Source organism: Micropterus salmoides, unplaced genomic scaffold (genome assembly GCF_014851395.1).
Source record: "Micropterus salmoides isolate LMB-PRFRI ecotype aquatic unplaced genomic scaffold, ASM1485139v1 Ms_hic_scaffold_7, whole genome shotgun sequence".
Lineage (NCBI taxonomy): Eukaryota > Metazoa > Chordata > Actinopteri > Centrarchiformes > Centrarchidae > Micropterus > Micropterus salmoides.
In genome coordinates this window covers 7,318,250-7,329,159 of record NW_024044459.1, presented here as the reverse complement: position 1 = coordinate 7,329,159, position 10,910 = coordinate 7,318,250, and the positions used below count along the sequence as shown (strand labels likewise).

General features: G+C 39.1%; 1 pseudogene; it reads left to right on the top strand.

The window, feature by feature from the left end:
* Positions 1-2,875, top strand: part of LOC119891680 — an 11,979-nt pseudogene extending 9,104 nt beyond the window's left edge.
* The last annotated feature ends 8,035 nt before the right edge of the window (positions 2,876-10,910 follow it).

Below are 10,910 nucleotides of genomic sequence, written 5' to 3'. Positions count from 1 at the left end.
AATAGATTGCAGCCTCTGTCACACCTCTTGATAATTTTATTCTAATAAACCTATCTCTGTAAAACTGGGCTACCATACACCTTTGTTTGTCTCTGAGCTTTCATTCCTGAAAATAATGAGTTACAGCTATTCTGTGTGGTTAATTTAAGTTAATTAGAATTTTTTCAGCTCAGCATCAATTTGATTATAGAGTTGTGACAGTAGAATAATCTAAAGGTGTGTAGTATAATTTAAAATAGTATTATACTGAATATTACCAATGTGTGGCTGTGGAAAGTTTTCAGTTTGTGTGTTTTTTTTCTCTGAGGTATGAGAAGATGATCAGTGGCATGTACTGGGGGAGATAGTGAGGAATGTGCTACTGGAGTTTACTGCTAAGGGTCTGCTGTACAGAGGCAGACAGTCCGAGCGACTCAAAACGCGGGGCATCTTCGAGACAAAGTTCCTGTCACAGATAGAAAGGTGAGTGTTACAGACTGTTCTAGTCTCAGCGTCTCTTCAGATCCCCCTGTTCACCTTGGTAACTGTGTGGTAAGAATAGAAAAAACACAGGTGTGAGTCACAAAGCCACAAAAACCAGACTGTGCATTAATGATGTGCTACAAAATAAGATCACATCAGTCAAACTACACAGTAAGTGGCTGTTGCTTATAATATCGGGCACTTTTATATCACACATTGGATGAATACTGAGGATCAGAGAGGGAGAGAGGGTGATAACACCAATGCCACGTGCAGTTAGGTGAAGTTACATCCATTGCATCTGCTGATAATGAAGTCTAATTAGATGTTTATTTTTCCTACATAGTCCAGTTTAGTGCACACTAATGTAGGATGACTCTTTGCTTAGTTCAGTATACTGCCTTATCCACCTCACTCTTGGGAAGCTTGCTTGAAGGGTAAGTATGCAGTGAACAGGCCAGCGGCGAAATGAAAAATGTGTAGGAACCCTGTTATTTCACGGATCACTTTGCAAATGATCTCCAGTGGTGCATCTGAGTGCTCGAGCTAGAGCCAGCTTATACTAAAATTAGCTGTGGGCAAATAATAATAACTAAATGATAATGGGGCTGGAGAAAATGACCTGTGGTGTAGGATGTCAGTGCAGTAATATGTTGCTTTCACATAGAATTCAAATACCTAGTACAGTACAGGTGGCTTCAAGTGACCCAGCAATGTGTTGAGTAAGCCCTGGTCATCAAAATGAGATGTTGATGATCAAGACTCGTGACTCGTGTTAGTCTTAGACATATTGTAAACAAGCTAAATAATTATTTAAAATAATAATTTTGGTGCCAAGGATGCACTGGTTGATGAATGGTTTGTTTTGACTGATTTTACCTTTAGCATTTGAAATCAAGTGTTATACTGCACATCAGCTAAAGATGAAAATGATGATTTCCGCAGATCACAAGTGAAAATAGACGTGGGGGGCTCCAATGCAAAGCAAGTTCATTTAGTCACACTCTCTGGTTGAGTCATCTGGCGTCACCAAGCTAAAAATTAAGTAAATGCATTCATATGAAAGGTCAAGTTTTTTTTAAATGGCAAGGCTGTTCAGGAGCACTTAATATAACATTAGATATAAAATATATGTGTCTGTGTACTTGAGTGAAGTGCTGAGTGTAGAACTTACTGGACTTATTGTCTGTGTGTGAAAACGCAGTTGGGAACAGTATTTATTTCCAACCATGACCTGAGTCTATAAAAAGAGCCTCTGAGCTGCAGTGACGATAGACGAGTGCAACAAAGGCTGCATTGAACCACAAAGTAACAGTGCCAGCTCAACAAAAGGTCAGGTTAACTAATTAACTCATTAAATCAGTGAACTAATGGTCACACATCTTAAAGCAGCTTTTGCGTGATCAGCAACAAACCAAAACCATTTTTGTAGTGTTGCAGTGTTTTGTCTACACAACACCATAATGGCATTCAACCAGTGACATCAGCCACCTTGGTAGCAGTGATTATAGTTTAACTTGCTTCATAGATATAGTGCACACAAAGACAAGACAAAGCAGCACATCTCTTCCATGTGTATAACCCTAGTGATTCTCTCTGATCCCAAAGTGACCGTCTGGCCATGCGACAGGTCCGCTCAATTCTGCAGCACCTGGGCCTCACCAGCTCCACATGTGACGACAGCGTACTGGTGAAGGAGGTGTGTAGCGTGGTTGCCCGCCGTGCAGCTCAACTCTGTGGCGCTGGTTTAGCGGCTGTGGTTGACAAGATACGACAGAACCGCAACCTGAATCAGCTTTCCATCACCGTGGGAGTGGACGGCACCCTTTATAAGACGCACCCTCAGTAAGGAGCAGTCATATTCTAACACGCATTTTAATGAATTGGGTTGGGTTGTCACGACACAGAAGTAGAGATTTGCAAGTCCCAACTCATTGTGGTAGTCAAGTGATGCGGCGCAGCTAAAGCACCCTAAACCCCCCCCTATGGGAAGTGACCCTTACAGGCCTAAAAATGGCTCTTTTTTGCTCTGGCAGCTGGCCTTGACTCATCTTTGACTCTGGCAGTTACAGTAAGTAAGGGTAGGTTTACATGTAACCTTTTGGTCAACCTTTTTTATTTTGTCTCCCCTCTCACTCTTCCTAAAGCTTCTCCAGCATCATGCAGGAGACGTTGCAGGATTTGGCACCGCAGTGTCAGGTGACTTTCCACAAGTCTGAGGATGGAAGTGGGAAGGGAGCGGCACTGATCACAGCTGTGGCCTGTAGGGTCAAGAGCGAAGGGCAGCACTGAATCGTCGAGACAGTGGTGGTGGACAGGTAGAATCAGAGCTACTGCGACTGATTTTCTGTGCCAGCCTACCAAAATAAAGTCACATACACCTTGACCTTTGAGTGAGTGAGATCTTCACAAATGAAATGTTTAGTCTGACTTATTGTGTTGTGGGTTCATTTGCACAAATGTGAATGTGAGTTTTTGCTGCATGTTTGGAATAATACATTTATGCTGTGATCTGACATTGGACAGTGGAAAATGAACTTCAGAAATTATAGTTAGGCTTGTGTGTTAGGGAAGTTGCACTTCTGTGAAAAATTACTGTTACCAATCTTACCAGTCAAATTTTTTTTTACACCTTCAATTTCACCCTGCCGACTATTCTTTCTACTATTTTTTGTCATTACTTCTGTGTGCTCTAAACTTTCCAAAGCAAGACATCAAACAAAGGAAGCTGGAATAAAATTGTGGATAGTTAAGACCGATATACTTAAACAAAATAACCTAGACTAGAAATGACCTGAGCAAGAAAATGAAACACATCTGTATGATGTTTTTACATTTGAATAATTCTGTATTGCTTACCTTACTTTGGACTACCTCCCTTATTAAACCTAAACTGAATGTTTGCATTTATGGTTTCACATCATTTTAAGAAGGAAAATCAAACACGAGATTTGTATTTGAATACTTTACAGTTTAAAATAAAATAAAACAATTTGTTTCAAATTAGCATCAAATATTTTTAAATGTCATTAAAAATAAATGTTATACTATCCGTCTCTTCACTGTGAGCCGACCATCTGCCATCAGAAAGGAAGCTTGACTGACAAGGGTCTACTCTATATCGGAGTATATAATTGGAGCCAAAGCTAATTCATACAGTATGTTATTTAGTGCTAACACAGTTCTAAAACACTGAAGAGGTAAGATGTACCAACATTTGATTAATTGGGGGTAGAATAAAAAAGTTTGTGGACCTCTTAATTGCTTACCTGGAGGGACTGGTTTTAGTCTTTTAAGACTTGTTTGTTTTATTTTATTTTATTTATTTTTGTCTTTTGTAATATAGTATTTGTTTTGTTTTGTTTGTTTTTGATTGTTCATTGTGCAAAGAAAACAAAGACAATGTCTGACATCCGATAGTTCTGCAAGTGTCAGTGTACAGGTCTGTTAGCTTCAGAGAGATTTGAGATCATTACAAAAATCAGAGGGAAGTACAGTTGTGAGAATCGGTTGCTTCTGAAATAATGTTCTGTTAAAACCATAAACACCAACATCTAGATGTATAATCACTACAATCAGCCTTTGTTTATGGAACAAATTTATGGAGCACAAATACTATAAATATCCCATTACTGTATACAATGGTGAAGTATTTTACCCCACTAATTACATTGATGTTTGATTAGCTTGATATGAAAATTAATCTTCCTGTGCTCTGAAACTAAAACTAAGCTTCTTGCTCTTTAAATAACATATCCTTTATTTATAGAAAACCAAGCGTTCTTCAGCCAACAGCAGATTTATCAGATACAAGCTAATAACCACTGTTATTACTGTGTGTACTTTAAGTCTGATTACAGTGATGCTGTCATCCACAATGTCATCAAAGACTGCCTCAATAAAATTGGCCTTGAATTGCTTTTGGTCTCTATTCAGTGGAAGTGACTCTTCTATTCATGAATGGGCACTAAAATAGAGTCAGCCAAAGAAGTAGTCCCAGCATCTGGAACTGGCAAATTGTGGCAAAAGTCATGCATTTTCACTATGCTTTACCTGAGATACAAACATGTATGCAGACCCAGCACCACTGCAGAACACGATCAGCTAAACAAGTTTATATTAAACAATTAAATATGTCCGGCTACAGTTTCAGCAGTCAGCAGCACACCAACTGAAGCCGATAAAGCTGATTTTTGAACTTTAATCATCAAATTATAATCACAAAAATATGTATTTGTTTGAGAGGTACCAAAACACTAAAAGCTGGTTCTCATGAGTAAAATGTGAAACTTGTACGTATCATCATGAGGTGAGAATTGGATTGCATATGAGGTAACTACTGTATGTTACGTAACATTATCTGCTCCAGACAATATACACAATGGAGTAAAATACTGGACACTTTATTGGAACCAAAGTCTAAGCTCATGTTATTATGTGCTATCTAAAGGAACAATCTCAAGATTTTCTTTAAAGAAAGGTTTAATTTACTATCGCTGAATGAGGCAACACAATAGTGATGGAGCCTATGGGCAACCAATGAAAGTATTGCAATATTTATTTTATATATTTTATGAAGTCACTGCTAACGCAAGCCAAACATCTTCTACTGCTGTAACTTCACATAAAAATCCTTCAAGTGAAGAAACAAAGTTGACTTTTTGTCTACAAACGAGACCATCACTTTGGCATTTTTTTGACAGCAGCTCAGTTTGAAAGACTGCAAGGAGTTATGGAACCATCGGGAGCAGCCACAGTGAGCTGATAGATGAAGAGCTGCAGGCAACAGGCTGCACACTTCCATCTTCTCAGCGAGGTAACCATCTCCTTTCACTGCGCCCTGCTGTTCGCAGACTCACGCCATATACAGCATGAAATCAGATCACAGTTGCTCACATAATGATGGAAAAAGGCAAATTACCTTTTTCACATTTAAAGAGTTCGAGTAAACACAGGGACCCCCTAGAGGGGGACCACAATGCTCAAAATGTGAAGCAAGGATTAGTGGCACTCCTGGGGGTGGGTGGTTAAAGAGAATTGAGGGTGAAAGGGTGATTGGTCTAGTCTTCTGTGTTATTTATATTTTTCTACTTTAATAAATAAAGTTTGAATGATTTATTGTGAGAAGCGGGCATGTAATCCATTGTATCCAGAGGTCTATAAATTTACCTTTAAGGTAAACCTTTGACGAATTGTGTTGAGAACAGCTTGAACAGGATTTGTCTGGTTCAGCTTGGTTCGGTACTTCTTCTGTTTGCACCTACATTTTTCTATTTAACATGCATAATATGTGGCCTAATTAGTGTTACTGTACATGGCTTTACCTAACACCATAATTATTATGCATTTTAATGAGTCTTTGGTTCTGTAGATGACACATGCCACAAAAAGAAAATTAATGAAGCAGGCATTAGATAAATTGGTGAGCTGCTGCTCCAGTAGTTAATATAATAATTTCCCCACAGTGTTTTTTTTTACTGCTAATCAAGGTGTATTTCCAATGATGGAACTGCATGTAAACGTACACATTGAGGGTGTGTTTCTCTCTACTGTAACGGGCATTCAACGAGATGGTGGCATATAACTGCGCCTGCTGCAGTGGTGCATGATGAAATATTCAACTGAATAGGCTCTGTGTCAGTCAATCAATCAACAGTATAGACATACAGGTACAACTTGACCACAAGAAATTTCATATTGAATTTTTAAATCATTAATTATAATTAATAACATATATATATATATATATATATATATACACAGTGGGTACGGAAAGTATTCAGACCCCCTTAAATTTTTCACTCTTTGTTTCATTGCTGCCATTTTCCAAAAATCAAAAAAGTTCATTTTATTTCTCATTAATGTACACTCAGCACCCCATCTTGACAGAAAAAAACAGAAATGTAGAAATTATTGCAGATTTATAAAAAAAACAAAACTGAAATATCACATGGTCATAAGTATCAGACCCTTTACTGTGACACTCATATTTAATATAATAATAATAATAATCCTTATTTGTAGAGCACTTTCAAAAACAAGTTACAAAGTGCTTTAACAAGTGTAAAGAATAATACAAAAACAAAACAAAAAAAAACAAAACAAGATAAGAGCATGGAAAATTAATATAAAATTAGTAAAATACAATAAAATAAAAGGGATAAAATAAAGTCAAATAAGATCGGGAAAAGCTCTCCTATAAAAGTATGTTTTAAGAAGGGACTTAAAAGAGTTCACTGACTCAGCCGACCTGATTACCTCGGGCAGGCTGTTCCAGAGCCTCGGGGCCCTGACAGCAAACTCTCTGTCCCCTTTAGTTTTCAGTCGAGACTCTGGAACAGACAACAGACCTCTGCCCGAGGATCTCAAGGTACGTGCTTGTGCGTATGGGACTAAAAGGTCAGAAATATAACAAGGCGAGAGGCCATGAAGAGCTTTAAAAGTGATCAATAGAATTTTAAATTCAATTCTAAAACATACTGGGAGCCAGTGTAATGAAGCTAAAACAGGGGTAATGTGGTCATATTTCTTTGTTCTGGTTAAAAGCCTGGCAGCTGAGTTCTGGACAGTCTGGAGTCGATCAATAGATTTTTGGGTTAAACAGGTGAAAAGGCTGTTGCAATAATCCAGACGTGATGAGACGAAGGCGTGTAAAATGGTCTCGGTGTCCTTAAAAGTTAACATAGATCGAATTTTTGCTATATTTCTAAGTTGATAAAAACATGATTGAACAAGCTTTGTGGTGTGCTGCTCGAAATTTAAATTACTATCAAACCAAACACCAAGGTTCTTTGCCACAGGCTTAATGTGATTTACTAGGGAACCAGCAGATGGCAGTATTTGATTTGCCATCTGCTGAGACCTGATGACCAGGATTTCTATTTTGTCTGAGTTCAGCTGGAGGAAATTATTTGACATCCATTTTTTAACTTCACAAAGGCAGTTGTTAAGTGAACTCAGCATTCCTCTGATAGGCAAGTATATTTGTGTGTCATCAGCATAAATATGAAAAGAAATGCCATGTTTATGGATAATATGTCCAAGGGGAAGCAGATACAAGGAAAACAAAATGGGTCCTAAGACCGACCCCTGAGGCACACCATATTTAACTGGACAGAATGAGGAGACATAGTTGTTTACAGACACGCAAAACTTCCTATTTGACAGGTAGGATGAAAACCATTCTAGGGCAGTACCAGAGATCCCCATCCAGTGCCTCAGTCTGTCTAACATGATGTTGTGATCAATGGTGTCAAAAGCAGCGCTAAGGTCCAGGAGTACCAGGACTGAGCACATGCCTTCATCAGCAGACATTAAAAGGTCATTGGTGACTTTAAGCAGGGCAGTCTCAGTGCTGTGGTACTTCCTAAGACCAGACTGAAACTTTTCAAATATTTTGTTATTTTCCAGTACAGTGAGCAGCTGTTTGGACACAATTCTTTCTAGAATCTTTGCAATAAAAGGCAGTTTTGAAATTGGTCTAAAATTATGTGGGAGGGAGGGATCTAAACCAGGTTTCTTTAAAAGTGGGTTCACGCAAGCTGTTTTAAAATAATCAGGGACACAACCAGTAGATAGGGAGCTGTTGAAAACAGAGATCAAATGGGGCCCAACAGAATCTATTACTTTTAGTAAAAATTTTGTAGGTATTACATCAAGTGGGCCGGAGGACACTCTCATTTGTGATACTTTTTTTAAAAGCTCAGACAAGTCGATGGGATAAAACTGGTTAAAACTCTCTTGTTGCTGGTGAGGAACCTCTGAGTAAGAGGCCACGGGGGTAATAGAGTCGCTGATAGACACCACCTTATTGGTAAAATAAGATAAAAACAATTCACAGTCATCACAGTCCAGCCAAAACTAGGCAATCGTGCTCACTGTGGCTGAGCTCCAGAGATGCAGTAGGGAGATGGAAGAAAGTTCCACAAAGTCAACTATCACTGCAGCCCTCCACCAGTCGGGGCTTTATAGCAGAGTGGCCGGACGAAAGCCTCTCCTCAGTGCAAGACATATGAAAGCCCGCATAGAGTTTGCTAAAAAAAACACATGAAGGACTCCCAGACTATGAGAAATAAGATTCTCTGGTCTGATGAGACCAAGATTGAACTTTTTGGCGTTAATTCTAAGCGGTATGTGTGGAGAAAACCAGGCACTGCTCATCACCTGCCCAATACAATCCCAACAGTGAAGCATGGTGGTGGCAGCATCATGCTGTGGGGGTGTTTTTCAGCTGCAGGGACAGGACGACTGGTTGCAATTGAATGAAAGATGGATGCGGCCAAGTACAGAGATATCCTGGAAGAAAACCTCATCCAGAGTGCTCAGGACCTCAGACTGGGCCGAAGGTTCACCTTCCAACAAGACAATGACCCTAAGCACACCGCTAAAATAACAAAGGAGTGGCTTCGGAACAACGGAGGATATGCAAGGAACAATGGCAGAGGATCCCCAAATCCAGGTGTGAAAAACATGTTGCATCATTCCCAAGAAATGAAACAAAGAGTGAAAAATTTAAAGGGGTCTGAATATTTTCCGTACCCACTGTATGTATGTATGTATGTATGTAATCATACAGAGCAAAGCATAAATGTTAAAATACAATTCCGGTCATTCTCAAGCAGTACAACCTGTACTGACGGACAGGTGTATATATGAAATTTGAAGAAATGAGCCAGTAGCCCACCCGGGCCTGTGATCTGCCAAGATGGTTTCCCATTCTGCCATGAAGACAAGGTTAAGTATTATCACTGAGTAGATAAGCCTCACATTAGCTATGGATACAAGCCATTCACCACCAGTAACATCAATAATACTGTGTCACTACACATTTCCATACTTATAAAGCTAAGTAACCATAAAGCCATGTTCCCAAAGGTAATTTTGGTTGGTGCCACAAAAATCAGCAGAAGAAAATGCAAATGAATGCTTTCCATCCGACTACGGTAATGCGATTGTAAGTTCAGTTCAACTTTATTGTCAGACTCGGGGTCCGTTAGAAAAACATACATCACCACAGACACACAACACCTCCCAAATAATACTCAATTACCAATTATAATAGACAGTTATACCAATGCTTCCACAGAGGTGACTGGTATCGCACCACACTTTTACTAGGATTTGTCAGCAGCTTAATAATGCCATTCTGAGAGCCATCCAGTCGACCAATAAATCTGTACATCAGATTTCTCAGTAGAGCCTGGAAAGTGCTTGACTCTTGCCTTACAAAACAAGTCACTTGCACTACACCACCTAGGTTCTTTAAGCAATATCTGCATACAGTCATTATAGGCAACCTGAAGCTTATGTACGGTTGTCTTTTTAAACTTGGTCGTATGGGGCAGTATAGAGAGGAGTGCAGTAGGCTTGAAAGAGCCTTATCTTAACATGGTCTGAACACAAATGTCTTTTTAAAATTTTCTTGCTAACATGTTAGTTTGAGCATAAAGCATACGACACTGCCTATACATGTCATCATTATCAGACAATTGATCTGTGAGGAAGTGCCCCAGGTATTTTGTTTTATTACAAATACTTAGCACTTGCCCTGACAGAAAAAAAACTGGAAAGTTGAGGTCTTTATCCCCTTTTGTTCTGCATATCATGACAACACTCTTCTTAGCACATTACTGCATGAAAACCAGCACTGCTAGGAGAAACAATAGCCAGATCATCTGCATACATAAGATGATTTACAAGATCGTTACCAATCATACAACCAGTTTTGCTGCCTCTTAGTAGTTCTGATAAGTCATTCATATACAGGTTGAAGCAGTTGGAACATTGAGATAAGCAGAAGGTGGCACCAACTCTCCAGCTGGGTACCATTATGTCACTGCAGAATAAGAGGGCGAGCAAGATGATGTAACCGAGTGAGCTCATTCTTGCTATTACAAAGACAAACATACCTGCATGTTGATTTTCTGTCTTCTCTGGTCCCGCTCTGTCTTCTCCACGGACTTCTAAACTCCTAGTTCAGTTGAGTTCAATTCAGTGTGCTTTGTTGGCGTGAATGTTTCATTTAAACAATGTTGCCAAGTAGTTTGCAACAAAATCAAAAAAGTTTGCATTTAAATAAAACATGACAAGATTAATCTAATCAAAACCATTCAATTTAGCAGTTATAAATTACAAAAAAAAGAAATACTTGTGTACAATGTTTACAGCGTAAATTGCAAATAAAGATTTAACCTGCCATGCAGCGAATGTTACGTGCAACAGTTGACTGAGTCGCTCCCTGTCCCTCAGGTTGTGACACAGGAACACATACGGCAAGGTTTGCTGTATGTCCTCCTCGGATTATTCTTAATTTATTTTTAATAAATCTCACGTTCATAACAGAGAATGTTATCAAGACATTTTTTTGATCGAGACTGGCCAATAGAGGCGTGTCTTACATCTTTGGCCCACAAGATTCAGCTCAACAGCGAGCAAAACCTTTTTTCTGT